Here is a 15,465-nt window from a genome sequence, read left to right as displayed (position 1 = left end):
ATTTAGACAGTTAATTGATTTTGATTCTATGAACATAGTATCTTAAATGCATATAAATGTATTTCAAATGATTAAAGGGTAGTTATTTAGATATTTCATACAAGGAAAAATACTCTAGTAAATACAAGTAATTATGCTAAGATATGATAAATGTATAATGAACATTTATGGACTCAGTTTTATGAGTTAACAATACTAATTTTACTAATTTCTTCAGAACTACTGCTCTCTATTTTTTAATTTACTTATTTAAATAAATGATGTATTGTATACGATTTGAACAGCCACCTTAAAACCTCTCTCCCTAAATGTAATTTAGAACATAAATTATTACATAGAAAACTGCTTTTAGAACTTCTAATTGATGTTGTAAAAATATTTTAAGGATGCTTTGCTTTGAGTTTTAAAAATATTTGCAGCATATTAAATTGTTCTATTATTAACTATTAATGTATTTATATTTATATGCAACAACATTAGAATATTTTTGTTTTGACAGAAACCAAAGGAGGCAAAAAAAAAAAAATGCACAGTTAAACCAAAAAGATACTGTGTCATTTACACTCAAACACCACAGGACATGTTAAGACAGCCATTAAAATAGCATTCTATTGTGTTATTATGACACATGGTAAGTTTCCAAAATTAACAGAGAGGGTATTTTACTGCCTGTTGGCATGCATCACAGTCTTAATACAGCTTTTTTAAGGGTGGGAGAAGAGTTAACAATTTCTTATGTGTTTTGATAAGTACTCCTCTTTTTTTTTTTTGAGACAGGGTCTTGCTCTGTTGCCCAAGCTGGAGTGCAGTGGTGTGATCACGGCTCACTGCAGCCTCAGCCTCCCCAGACTCAGGTGATCCTCCCACCTCAGCCTCCTGAGTAGCTGGGACTACAGGCATGCACTATCACACTTGACTGATTTTTTTTTTTTTTTTTTTTTTTTGGTAAAGATGGGGTCTCCTTATGTTGCCTAGGCTGGTCTCGAATTCCTGAGCTCAAGCAATTCTCCCACTTTGGCCTCCCAAAGTGCTGGGACTATAGGCATAAGCCACTATGCCAGGCCCTGACAAGTACTTTTGAGAGCTTATTAGGCATTAATCACTTTTAGATATGTTGTTTTGGGTGAGAAAACACTCAGCAATCACATTTCCTCTGTCTATCCCAGCCACCGTCCAGGGTTGCTTCTCTGTTCTCCTCCTCTTGTCCCAACTGCTTTTAAAAAGGATATTTGAAAAACAAATTGGTGAAGGTATAAACTTGTTCAGTTATGTTACCTGTTCATGCCTGACCTTATAGGTTGGGCACTCCCCTTGGCCTTTCACACGTGCAGTAGCATCTCCAATTTTGTTCAAGATTCACAAGGTTAGCTCTGTCTCTGCATACCCTTGACACTCACAATGTAACTAGAGTCGCTCTCAGTTAGCTTCAGCTTTCTGAAATATTCAGTTTATGCCCTAAAATGTACTCACTATATAAATCACATTTCAATATGATTCCAAAATATGGAATGTATTTCTAAACCATAAGGAAGAACATAGAATCTCATCTCAAACTCCACACAGCTAGGTCACTATGTGGCACTGAGTGTTTTCAAGACGAAATGAAGGTTTCAGAGTTATATGAACTCAGCCTCACTGCCCAGGCATACACTTTCCAAATATTAACTAGGATACCATCTGTGGCTTCAATAAACTATACTGGGGCCTCCTCCTTCAAACCTCCAACCACTGCCATTTGAGTATGAAGCATCCATTGGCCATTTGTTTCACCAGGTGTTATTTCTCTTTAAGCATGTTATATTTAGATTTCTGAGTAAGATGACAGTAATAGTTAGTTCAATGCCCCTCATTTACCCCCACAGAGGTCAAAGGGCAGGACATATTTTGAGGCCAATTACTCTGTCTCTTTGGTTTAGAAGGACGTTAGTTACGCACTCTTCAAAACACAAAAGGTAAAGTAGTTTTCCTGCATCCAAAATTACTGACAGTGCATAGAAAGAGATTCCAGCCCTACTGAGTTATTTTTCACATGGTGTGACATGACAAAACACAGACACAAATTCACCGGGCAAAAGATAGCTGGAGTGCTGATAGTTGCCTTTAGCTGACTTTCTCTTCCTAGAGCCAGAGGGAGGACTTAGACACAGCATGCATAAGAAGACTGACACTGGATTTAGGCAGTCTGGGTTCAAAATTCACACACTGCTGGCTGGTGACTTTGGGAAAGTTAATTTAAGCTCAACTTTCTCCTCTATCAATTAGAGTTAATAACAGCATCTGCTTCATAAGGCTTAAATGAGATAATGCATGCAAAGTGCCCAGTATGTGATTAGCACTTAGTAAATGTTGCTTATTATTATTTCATTCATTCATTCAACAAGCATTAAACACCTACTACAAAGCATCTTATGGATGAAGAAACTGAGGCACAGAAATGTTGGACAGGCATCCAAAGTTACTATTAAGATAGGACTGGAACACAGATGTCCTAATGTCAGTTTATCTCACTAGGGTAAGTTGGTTCTCTTAATGGGTTATTAAAAATTCACCTTAGTTTTGAGAAACAGTCAGGAACTTCAGTTTTCAGAAACAGCCAGTTTTTTGCTTTGGTTTTGTGAAGGGGGTAATGGTTTCAAACATATCTGCAATGAGAAACATATTTTTGCAAACATATCTTCCATGAGCAAAGCAAAATAAGACTGAGATGTAAATGTGACTCACCAAAAGAAAGGCCAGCAAATCCTTAAGTCACCCAAAAATTCATCTCACTGCTTTACCTGTGTCTTGCTTAATCTGAAAAAAAAAAAATCTTGTTGTCAAGTAGGCCCCAAGACTTTTATTTCTTTAATTGTATATATTGTCTTTATGTCTTCATATAATAGGATTTACATAATTTTCAATCAATACTAAGGACAAAAAAATGGGTGAGGATCAGGAGGAGAAGGGATCCCTGTGGATTGATTATTTTCTCTAATGAGTGGCTATACCCGAAGACTGACTAACAGAGAAGTTATATTAAACAGATTAGCCCACATTCACCATGCCAAAGCTGATAATGGACAAATGTGGAACAAATATCATATCACTCCGATCTTTATACATCACTACTACTGAATTGAAAATTTCAGTCTCTGTAAACACAAAATAATATAAGAACACATAAAAGACTAAGATGATGTCAAACTAAATATAAATTTCTTCACTTTTTTTTTTTTTTTTTTTTTTTTTTTGAAGACAGGATCTCACTCTATTGCCCAGGATGGAGTGCAGTGGTGCAATCTTGGCTCACTGTAACCAACACCTCCCAGGTTCAAGCGATTCGCCTACCTCGGTCCTCCAAGTTGCTGGGATTACAGGCATGTGCTACCACACCTGGCTAATTTTGTATTTTTAGTACAGATGGAGTTTCACCGTGTTGGCCAGGCTGGTCCTGAACTCCTGACCTCAGGTGATCCACCTGCCTTGACCTACCAAAGTGCTGGGATTATGGGTGTGAGCCACTGTGCCCGGCCTTCTTCACATATTTCAATTGAAATCTAAACATATGATAATATGGTTGTTTCTGCACAATAGCACAAAAATACGCTTTTATGAAAAAGTGACAAAATCAGTAATTAGTGGTCACAAAAACACTTCATTGTTTATTCACAACCAATCAAAAAATGAGACTTTTCCCACTGAAAGAATACAAAGTAATTACAGTACAGATATTCAAATAATTTAATGAAATTTAATTGATGCTCTATAAGTGGAATTACCAAACATCTTTGACCAGAATGCTAAGATTTGGTGGGAGGAAGTAAATCTACATTTGATGGTGTAAATATTTCAGAATGTTGAAACTTGATTTTTCCTGAACTCCTCTATTTGAAAACTACCAAAAATTAATATGAAAATAAAATTTAAAACAGCAGGAGTCAAAATGCGTATTTTGAATGACAGCAGTTCCACTGGCTTATAATCATTTCTTTAGCCCAGATAAAAACCTCTTTACAGCCTTGGTTCCGAGATTGTGCATTTCTGATGCAGTTTATTATAAGAAAAGTAAAACAGTCCTGACTATGTAAGTGCATTTAAGATTTGCACTGCTAAGAAACATAACCTTGATAACAAAAGAGAGTGGGAATGAATATTTTTACAAATGACAAGATTTTTGAATGCAGAACTGGCATTTGACAGCGTCATTTACAATAACTGAGTGTTTTAATCTATGTAATTCCTGGAGTATCTTTCTGTTGTGCATAATATTTAGTTTTTGGTCACATTGCAATATAGCTTTGTGCTTAGTATTCACTTTTATATTCTTCCTCCCCTGGTACCATGCCAGTTTTGAAGCTGATCAAATAAGATTTATCATTATTGAAGAGGAGTTGACACCAATTTTTTCATTCATTTCACATACAAAAATTTTTTCTTTTTTGAAGAAAAAAGTCTCACTGGGCAGCAGCCCAGGGAGGAGTACAATGGTGCAATCATGGCTCACTGCGGCCTCAACCTTCCTAGGCTCAGGTGATCCTCCCACCCCTCCCTCACAAGTACCTGGGACCACAGGCATGCACCACCACTCTTGGCTAATTTTTTTTGGAAAGACTGAGTTTCACCATTTTGCCCAGGCTGGTCTTGAACTCCTGGGCTCAATCAATCCACCCACCTAGACCTCCCAAAGTGCTGGAATTACAGGCATGAGCACCGCACCCAGCCCATTTTTATAGAGTGTCTTTTATGTACCAGTTAGGGATCTGTGCTGAGAAAAAGTCATGGTCCCTGCTTTCATGTAGTTTAAAGTCTAGTGAAGGAACCAGACTTTTAACAAATAATCACACAAATAAGTGTATACAGTAGTCCTCTTGATCCCTGGTTTCACTTTCTTTTCCACAGTTTCTGTTACCCATGGTAAGACGTGGTCTGAAAATAGATGAGTACAGTATAATAAAATATTTTGAGAGAGAGAGAAAAAAACAGATTCACATAACTTTTATTACAGTATATGGTTATAATTGCTTTATTTTATTGTTAATTATTGTTAATCTCTTCCTGTGCCTAATTTATAAGTTAAACTTTATCACAGGTATGCACGTATAGGAAAAAACAGTACATACAGGGTTCAGTACTATCCCCTGGTTCAGGCATCCACTGAGGGTCTTGGAAAACATCTCCCTGGGATAAGGGGAAACTACCGTAGTTTAAAGGCAGTAAGTATTATGAAGGAAGACTGTAGGGTGCCAAGAGCTAGAACAGGAAGATGCTGACTCAGTTTGGGAGATCAGGGAAATCCATTCTGCATATCTGATCTCTAAGGTGAGGACTAAAGAAAGAATGAGTTGACTAGGCACGCAAGTGGATCAACAGAGTAGACTGGGATTGCTTTCCTCCCTATCCCTCACCACAGACTTTCCTTACATAGGTAGGTTTGAGCTGGTATAGATCTGCCCTCATTCAAGCATTGGGCCCTGACTGGTCCAATTTAATCTCCTTGCCATGGTGATTGGTTCAAAGACGGACTGGCCAGAACCAATCAGCACATGACAGTCTTCACAAGTCACAGTAGTTGGTTCTTGGGGGGAAGAAGGGGAGTGTGACCCAAATTTGGATAATCAAAGTGAAACTCAGGACTTTTGTCTGAAGATGGGGGAAAAGTTGCCTCCCCTTCTTGAATGTGAGCAAGGACATGCAGCCCAGGAGCCAGCAGCAGCTCTCTCTCTACCAGAAGAAAGGCCAGCTTGAAGGTAAAGCCAGCAGGGAGGAGAGGGCAGAATCAGTCACCACAGTGAACCAGAATCCTGATGGCATTATGAACAGAAACCTGAACCACCCGTGATCTTTCCAGCTTGCTTTTCTGCTAATAGCAACCAAAGTATTTTAACTGTTACTGGCAAAGGGGATTCTAGGCAGAGGAAACGCTATGTGAAACGTTATGGGTTATGTGAAAACCTCAGACAGGAAAGAATATAACACAATGTTGGATACCACTCACTTATCCTCCACATGAATTCACTCCTTTGATCCCCTAAGAATACTGTGCTCCGGGCTGGGCGCGGTGGCTCAAGCCTGTAATCCCAGCACTTTGGGAGGCCGAGACGGGCGGATCACGAGGTCAGGAGATTGAGACCATCCTGGCTAACACGGTGAAACTCCGTCTCTACTAAAAAATACAAAAAAACTAGCCGGGCGAGTTGGCGGGCGCCTATAGTCCCAGCTATTCGGGAGGCTGAGGCAGGAGAATGGCGTGAACCCGGGAGGCGGAGCTTGCAGTGAGCCGAGATCCGGCCACTGCACTCCAGCCTGGGCGACAGAGCAAGACTCTGTCTCAAAAAAAAAAAAAAAAAAAAAAAAAAAAGAATACTGTGCTCCGTGTTGGTCTCTCTGCCTCTGGTATTTTTTTTCTACCTCCAACCTGCCTATCAAATCCTACTCATCCTTCAAAATCCTATTTAAGTACTTCCTCCTTTTCTACAAGCCCTTCCCCAATCACTTTTACCCTATAAGATGCCCACTTCTCCTTACTGACTCTAGCCAGTTTTTTTCCAATTTCAATTTCAGCATCGGCTGTATGCTGACTCAACATGTCCCCTACCTGTTCTCCAATGCACTTCGGCACTCCCACGCCTTTGCCCAGCACATTTTCTCAGCCTGGAATGAACTTCCTGCTAGGGCATCTATTGACATACCCTTCAAGCATCTATAATGCCACATCTCCTAGAAAGCCTTCGCTAATTCGCCAGTAGGATATGAACATTATCTATTTCTCCACTAGATTTGTCCTTTGTTGAGGACAGGAACCATTTTTTATTCAACTTGAGTTCCCACAGCATTACTACAATGGAGTAAACATTAGAGACAAATGTTTACTGAACAAATAAATGGTTTAATTGTTAGATGAATAAACAGATTCCTCTAAATAGATAGGTGAACAGATAGATATACACAGATATATAGATATGTATATACAAATTCAGTATCCCTCATCTAAAATACTTGGGACCAGAAGTGTTTTGGATTTCAATTTTTGTGGGGGTTTTGGCATATACATAAAGAGATATCTTGGGGATGGGACCCAAGTCTAAACACAAAATGTATTTATGTTTCATATGAACCCTGTACACATAGCCTGAACGTAATTTTATTTTTCCCTTGAGGACCTGGAATAAATTGTGTGTTGTGTGCCTGTGTTTTGATTGCAACCCATCAGATAAGGTCAGACGTAGAATTTTCCTCTTGTGGTGTCATGTTAGTGCTCACAAAGTTTCAGGTTTTGGAGTATTTTGGATTTCAGATTTTCAAATTAGGAACGCTCAACTTGCATATAGTTAAGTTCTATGGAAAAGGATCCATGTGTACTTTTTAAAATCTGTAGTAAATAGCAGCATACACGAGTATGTTGTAGGAACTAAATATAAGTATATATTGAATGAAAAAATACATATGAGATGCTAGAATTTACAATAATCAGAAGAATGAGGACTTAAGCAAATGTGTTTGATGTTTTTCTGTTTTTTTTCTTTTAACTTGGAAGCTATAGATTGTCATTCAGCAACTTTTTATTTAATGCCTAACGCACTCATTGCTTGTGACACCAGTCATCAGAGCCATTACTAAAGTCACTGATGTACAAGAATATGCAGCTAATAGAAACCAGAAATGTTGTTCACGTGGTTAAGCCCTAAATATTGATGAATTGCACTTGAGAGCAAATAGCTTCAGCTATAAATATGGGACTAAAAGAACCAAAAACCAATGTTTACTTCCTTCTATGAAATGCTTTTTTGAAATGGCAAATAGACTTTTGTAATGAGAATATCTTTCAGTGAATCAAACTGGAAACCTAACTACTTTATCGTTTCTCTTTAGAGTTGGCAGCTTCAGCTTTTTAAGTTACATTAAGATTTTTGGTGCCATTCATACAATGTTAGTGGGAATATACTTGGTAAAGACTTTCGGAAGGACAATTTGATATTATCTATCAAAATGTAAAATATATATAACCCATTAAGTCCACTTCTAGTAACCCATCCGGAATAAAAACTCACACTAGAGCACAAGGAAATATGTACAAAAAATGTTTGGTACAATATTATTGTTGGTTGAAGACAACCTAAATAGCCATTAGTATGGGAATGGTTATATAAGCTGAAGTATTTTGAGACTGTACAATACTATACCTCTGCTACAAAGAATGAAGTGGATCTGTAGGTATTGGTATGAAAGAACGTCAATAATAAATTCTTGCAGAAGCTACGTGGTGAGTACTTACTTTTCTCTCTACTTTTTTGAAAGTTTGAAAATTTCTATAATAAAAAAATTTTTTAAATATCATCTAGAGCTCCACTTCTATTTAGGATCTAGAAAGTTTCAAGATAACATCGCTCCCATCCTAACATCAAGAAAAAAGTGGATAATTTACAAAATCATAATTTTTCTTTAACCCATTAGACACCCTGAGGATAAAGGCAACTGTATGAACTAAATTCCAAAGACGGACAAACTTCTTCAAGGAGAAAAAGGAACACTTAAATTTTTACCTTTGTCACAGCACAGAAGGAAGAGGTAACTACCATTCAAGGTAGGTTAAAAAAAAAAGGAGCAAAATTTTTAACAAATTCCTAAAGACTAGATGTGGGCTAGTGTATCAATTTAGAATAAATGGGAACCCTGGGCCTCTACAAGGAATTTTGCATTTATTCCCAAGCTCTTATGCACCCAGTGACCACAAAATAGATTGGGAGGAAAAGTTGGAGATAGGGCAGAGCCCCCTTTGGAGACTCAGTCATACAGGTAAGACCAGCTGCACAGGGGACTGGTATGAAACAGAGTCCACCTCCCCAGAACCTTCTCTCTTAACAACATAAAAGCTGTAAGCAGCTTAAGGGGAGGAGAGCAGTAGCAGAGCTTGTCATACCAGGAATCCAGGCAAAGATCCACTGCTTCTGGCCAGGTGTCATAGCTCATGCCTGTAATCCCAGTACTTTGGGAGGCCAAGGTTGCAGATTGCTTGATCCCAGGGTTTCGAGACCAACCTGGGCAACATGGCAAAACCGTGTCTCTATAACAAATACAAAAATTAGCCGGGCGTGGAGGTACATGCCTGTAGCCCCAGCTACTCAGGAGGCTGAGGTGGGAGTATCACCTGAGCCCGGAGAGGTAAAGGCTTCATTGAGCTGTGAGCATGCCACTGCACTCCAGCCTGGTGGACAGAGTGACACCCTGTCTCAAAGAACAAAAGACAAGAAAAATCAACTACTTCTGGGGAAAGAATAGAAACAAAAGCCCCTTGACCCTGGGAGAGGTATAAAAACCTCTTGGGCCTGGGATACTGCAGTAATACAAAGCAAGGGTCTGCTCCAAATAGAGAGAAGCGGGAAACTCTCCCCTGCCCAAGACTCAGCACAGATGTCTGACTTCTTTGAGAGGGGCATCCATCAGCAGGAATACTGAAGAGGCTCCACCCCTCAGGCCCAGGCACACAGGCCCTGCTGAAGACTGTAGATGGACCAGGAAAACTAAGATCTCCCTGGTCTTATCATGAACCTAGCACTAAATTAGTGCAAATGGCTGTCTACTAACAGGGGAGGGACAAGAGCACAGAGGGAGCCCTCCCCTCCGTGGTACAGATATTCAGGAACAGTTGACAACTGAAAGTGAACCACAAACATGAGCATCCCTCCAGCACCCCAGGCCTAACATCAAACACAAGGAAATAGCCATCCCCTGCCAGAGGCATTTGAATCTGTTGTGCACTGAAGACAGAGATAGCAGCAACATGGCAAAACCAGCTCAATGGCTGACTTAATTGACTAATTCTACCATACTAACATACTGACAAAAAGAAGAGGTGCGCTCATCACTGGACTTACATACTCTTTGCCTCAGTCTCTACTGTTCTACACATATCTGCCATTAAATCAAAAATTAAATGATATGGTTTGGCTCTGTGCCCCCACCCAAATCTCATCTTGTAGCTCCCATAATGCCCGTGTGTTGGGGGAGGGACCCAGTAGGAGATAATTGAATCATGGGGGTGGGTCTTTCCCAGGCTGTTCTTGTGGTAGTGAATAAGTCTCACAAGATTTGATGGTTTTAAAAAAGAGAGTTTCACTGCACAAGCTCTCTTCTCTTGTCAGCTGCCATGTGAGGTGTGCCTTTCACCTTCTGCCATGATTGTGAGGTCTCCCCAGCTACCTGAAACCATAAGTCCATTAAACCCCTTTCTTTGGTAAATTGCCTAGTCTTGGGTATGTGTTAAGCAGCAGCATGAAAACAGACCAATACATTAAACAACAAAGAAAGCAAGAAAAAAGACATATTGTCAAGTGGTAAAGCAATAATTAATTAAAATCTAAATTCAGAGATGACTCAGGTGTTGGAATTCTTAGGCTGGTACTTTAAAATAACTATGTATAATATTTTATTTTTTTGAGACAGAGTCTGGTTCTGTCACCCAGGCTGGAGTGCAGTGGAGCGATCTTGGCTCACTGCAGCCTCCACCTCCTGGGTTCAAGCAGTTCTCCTGCCTTGGCCTTCCTGAGTAGCTGGGACTACAGGCATGCACCACCATGCCTGGCTAATTTTTTTGTATTTTTAACAGAGACAGGGTTTTACCCAGCAGCTTGGACCAGGAGCTCCTGGTCTCAGGAGCTTGAGACCAGCATGGCCAACATGGTGAAACCCTGTCTGTACTAAAAAATACAAAAATTAGCCAGGTGTAGTGGCACGCATCTGTAATCCCCGCTGCTCAAGAGGCTGAGGCATGAGCATTGTTTGAATCCAGAAGGCAGAGGTTGCAGTGAGCCAAGATTGTGCCACTGCACTCCAGCCTGGGTGACAGAGTGACACTCCATTTAAAAAATAATAATAATAATCATGAAAGAAAACAAGAAAACAAACCACACATCCAAAAAAACTCTAAGTGCCCCAAAGAGGAAAATAAATCAAATAAATATCAATGACATGAAAGTCAAACTACTGAAAAGGTAAGATAAAGAGAAAATTTTGAAGGCAGAGAAAAAAACAATGCAGACAGAAAAACAAGGACGACGTATTTCTTACAATATACTTCTCATTGGAAACTACATAAGCCAAAACAATGAAGCAATGTCGTAAAGTACTAAAAAAAAAAATACCTGTCAACCTAGAATTCTATATCCTGCAAAAGATCTTGCAAAACTAAAGATGAAATAATAGACTTTTGGGGAAAAAAAAAAAAAGCTGAGAGAATTTTCCAACAGATTGTCACTAAAAGAAATGTTAAAAGAATTTCTATAGGCAGGAGTATGATATTAGATAGAGATCTGCATACATGAAGAAATAAACAGCTCCAGAAATTATAAAAATAAAGCTAATTTTTTAAATTTTACTTTTTTTCTTTTGTTTTTTTGAGACAGCATCTCACCCTGTTGCCCAGGCTGGAGTGCAGTGGCACAATCACAGTTCCCTGAGGCTTCAACCTCTCAGCCTCAGATGATCCTCCCACCTCAGCCCCTCAAGTAGCCGGGACTACAGGCGTGTGCCACCACATGCAGCTAATTTTCATATAGATACATATTTTTTGGTAGAGGTAGGTTTCACCATGTTGCCCAGGCTGGTCTCAAACTCCTGGGCTCAAGCAATCCACCTGCCTCGGCCTCCAAAAGTGTTAGAATTACAAGTGTGAACCCCTGTGCCTGGCCTTAATTTACTTTTAATCACTTTAAAACATAATCAACTGCCTGAGGGAAAAATAGTACTATCCGACTATCTGAAGAAAAATATAGTACTTTAAGGGTCAAAACATATGTAGAAATAAATTGTATGACAACAATAGGGCAAGATTGAGATAATTAATGTTTAAGAAGGATCCTTCCCAAGCACTGTTCTCCCATATATATGATTTCTTGGCTTATTGAAGACTGCTTGTGTAGAAAAAAACATGAGCGTTGATGTCTTCCCAGCCTTTAGCTGTGGGACCATGAGTAGAAGGTTGAGCATCAGTTTCCTCATCTTTAAAATCAGAGGGAGGGGCCAGGCACGGTGGCTCACGCCTGTAATCCCAACACTTTGGGAGGCCGAGGCAGGAGGGTCACTTGAGGTCAGGAGTTCGAGACCAGGCTGGCCAACATGGTGAGACCCCCGTCTCTACTAAATATATAAAAAATTAGCTGAGCATGGTGGTGCACACCTGTAATCCCAGCTACTTGGGAGGCTGAGTCAGAAGAAGAGCTTGAACCTAGGAGTTTGGTTGCAGTGAGTCGAGATTGCACCACTGCACTCCAGCCTGGGCAACTGAGTGAGACTGTCTCTCAAAAAAAAAAAAAAAAAAAAAAAAAAAAATGAGACGGAAGAAAAAAGTAATACCTAGTGTGTGGCTCCCTGTGAGAAGCAAATGAGTTCACTATGAAAAACAATTGGCCCTGTGCTTGGTATATAATGGGCACACAATGCCGATGTTAGGAGTTGTCTCTCCTCACCACCATCACCACCACTCCCCTCACTGCACTATCCTCATTGCTGCGTATTTTGTTTATGGTTTTAGACTCTGTTTGCAGATGTCGTTGATATACACCACTCTTAGAATAAGACATTTATTCAGCCAGAAACCATATTTTTTGTTCTTTTGCACCTGGGAAACCTATAAACTGCTCTATTTCTCATCTTCTTGCCCTTCTGTGTCAATGTTCCTTAAGACATTTCTTCAGAACTCCTTTAGCTCCCATAATAACTTTGTGTGTGTTTGCTGATACTATTATTCAATCCCATTATAATAATTCTCATTAAACTGAAATTATTTCTCTGTCCCAGTGAATAAATGACACATGGGAATATTTCTAGGTAACAAATCACTCTGTACTCAGACATTTTTATAATATCCTAATTCTTGATCAAATTCATCATCTTTTTGTACAGTTTCAGAGCTGAAAGAGAAGTTAGAGGATATCTAGCCCATTCTCAAAGAGAAGCCACTCAGCCAGTTAATGGCAGAGCCAAGATTGAAACTCCCTTTCGGCCGGAACCACCATCTTCCAGTAATTCACCAAAATGATGAACACAAAGGGAAAGAGGAGAGGCACCCGATATATGTTCTCTAGGCCTTTTAGAAAACATGGAATTGTTCCTTTGGCCATGTATATGCGAATCTGTAAGAAAGGTGATATCGTAGACATCAAGGGAATGGGTACTGTTCAAAAAGGAAAGCCCCACAAGTGTTACCATGGCAAAACTGGAAGAGTCTACAATGTTACCCAGCATGCTGTTGGCATTGTTGTAAACAAACAAGTTAAGGGCAAGATTCTTGCCAAGAGAATTAATGTGCGTATTGAGCACATAAAGCACTCTAAGAGCCGAGATAGCTTCCTGAAACGCATGAAGGAAAATGATCAGAAAAAGAAAGAAGCCAAAGAGAAAGGTACTTGGTTCAACTGAAGCGCCAGCCTGCTCCACCCAGAGAAGCACACTTTGTGAGAACCAATGGGAAGGAGCCTGAGCTGCTGGAACCTATTCCCTATGAATTCATGGCATAATAGGTGTCAAAATAATAATAATAATAAAAGACCTCTGGGCTGAAAAAAAAAAAAAAAGAGAGATTGAAACTCAGCGTTCCTGCTTCAACCCATCATTATAAAGTGGACTGGCCAAGTGATTTTTAAAAATCAAGTAATCATCTCTATATCATAGTTAGAGATCTTGAGCTAGACATGGTGGCATGCACCTGTAGTCCAGCTACTTGGGAGGCCAAGGTGAGAGTATCACTAGAGCTCAGTAGTTCAAGGCTGCAGTGGGCTATGACTGTGCTACTGCACTCCAGCCTGGGAGACAGAGCAAGACTCCATCTCTAAAAATAGAAAAAAGAAAAAGAAAGAAAAACATAACTAGGCCGAGCGCAGTGGCTCATGCCTGTAATCCCAGCACTTTGGGGGGCCGAGGCAGGTGGATCACCTGAGTTCAGGAGTTCAAGACCAGCCTGACCAACATGGTGAAACCACATCTCTACTAAAAATACAAAAAATTAGCCAGGCATGGTGGTGGGCACCTGTAATCCCAGCTACTCAGAAGGCTGAGGCAGGAGAGTTGCTTGAACCCAGGAGGCAAAGATTACAGTGAGCCAAGATCGCGCCATTGCACTCCAGCCTGGGCAACAAGAGGAAAACTCTGTCTCGAAAGAAAAGAAAAGAAAAGAAGAAAAAGAAAAAGAAAGAAAGAGAGAGAGAAAGAGAGAAGGAAGGAAGGAAGGAAGGAAGGAAGGAAGGAAGGAAGGAAGGAAGGAAGGAAGGAAGGAAGGAAGGAAGGAAGGAAAGAGAGAATTAAGGATCTCTAAAATGTGAAAAATGCCATAGTGAAGACTTTTATAGATGAAAATACGTTAATACCCCAGGAGAAAAGAAGCCGTATTAATCCAAAGTTGTAGCAGCATTAATTATTACTGTCACTGCTATTCAAACAATTGAGTTTTTTTTCTTTTCTTTTTTTTTTTGAGCCCAGGCTGGAGTGCAATGGCGTGAAATCAGCTCACCACAGCCTCCACCTCTTGGGTTCAAGCAATTCTCCTACCTCAACCTCCCAAGTAGCTGGGATTACAGTCAAGTGCCACCATGCCTGGCTAATTTTGTATTTTTAGTAGAGACAGGGTTGCTCCATGTTGGTTAGGCTGGTCTCACACTTCCAACCTCAGGTAATCTGCCTGCCTCAGCCTCCTAAAGTGCTGGGATTACAGGCGTGAGCCACCATGCCTGGCTCAATTGACTTTTTAAAGTTAATTTTAATATCACACTTTGGTAGACTAAAGATGGCCATAAATTTTCACTACCCTTTTCCTGGAATCTAGGCTGATCTCAGTGACCTGCATGACTTATAGAACTGGGCAGAAGTGAGGTCCTGGGACTTTTTTTTGTTAGAGATGGGTCTTGCTATGCTGCCCAGGCTGGAGTGCAGTGGCTCTTCATGGATCTGATCATTGCCTCAAACTCCTGGGCTCAAGCAATCCTCCTGCCTCAGTCTTCTGAGTATCTAGAACTATAGCCACGTGCCACGCTGCACCCAACCTTGAGATCCTGGGACTTCTGATGCTTAGTCATAGGAAGTCTTGCAGCTTCTATCCAGGTCTCTTGGAATCCTCTCTCTGAACACCCTGAACTGTCACAAAAGTCTGACACAACCTAACAACTACAAGGAAAAAAAAATGTAATGGCCCAACACATCAATAACTTCCCCAAAGAAGATATACAGATGGCCAGTAAACACATGAAAAGATGCTCAGGCTCAGTAATCAGTAAGGAAATGCAAATAAATACCACAATGAACTGGGCGAGGTGGCTCACACCTGTAATCCCAGCACGTTGAGAAGCCAAGGAGGGCAGATTACTTGAGCCCAGGAGTTGGAGATCAGCCTGGGCAACATAGCAAAACTCTGTCTCTACAAAAAATACAAAAATCAGCCAGGACTGGTGGCACATGTGTGTAGTCCCAGCCACTTGGGGGGCTAAGGTGGGAGGATCACTT

General features: G+C 40.3%; 1 pseudogene; it reads left to right on the top strand.

Moving 5' to 3' along the window:
• Positions 1-13,008: 13,008 nt before the first annotated feature.
• LOC104677258 lies at positions 13,009-13,490 on the top strand (annotated as a pseudogene).
• Positions 13,491-15,465: the final 1,975 nt, after the last annotated feature.

This window comes from Rhinopithecus roxellana, chromosome 14 (assembly GCF_007565055.1).
Source record: "Rhinopithecus roxellana isolate Shanxi Qingling chromosome 14, ASM756505v1, whole genome shotgun sequence".
NCBI lineage: Eukaryota > Metazoa > Chordata > Mammalia > Primates > Cercopithecidae > Rhinopithecus > Rhinopithecus roxellana.
This window is presented reverse-complemented; position numbering and strand designations above follow the sequence as displayed.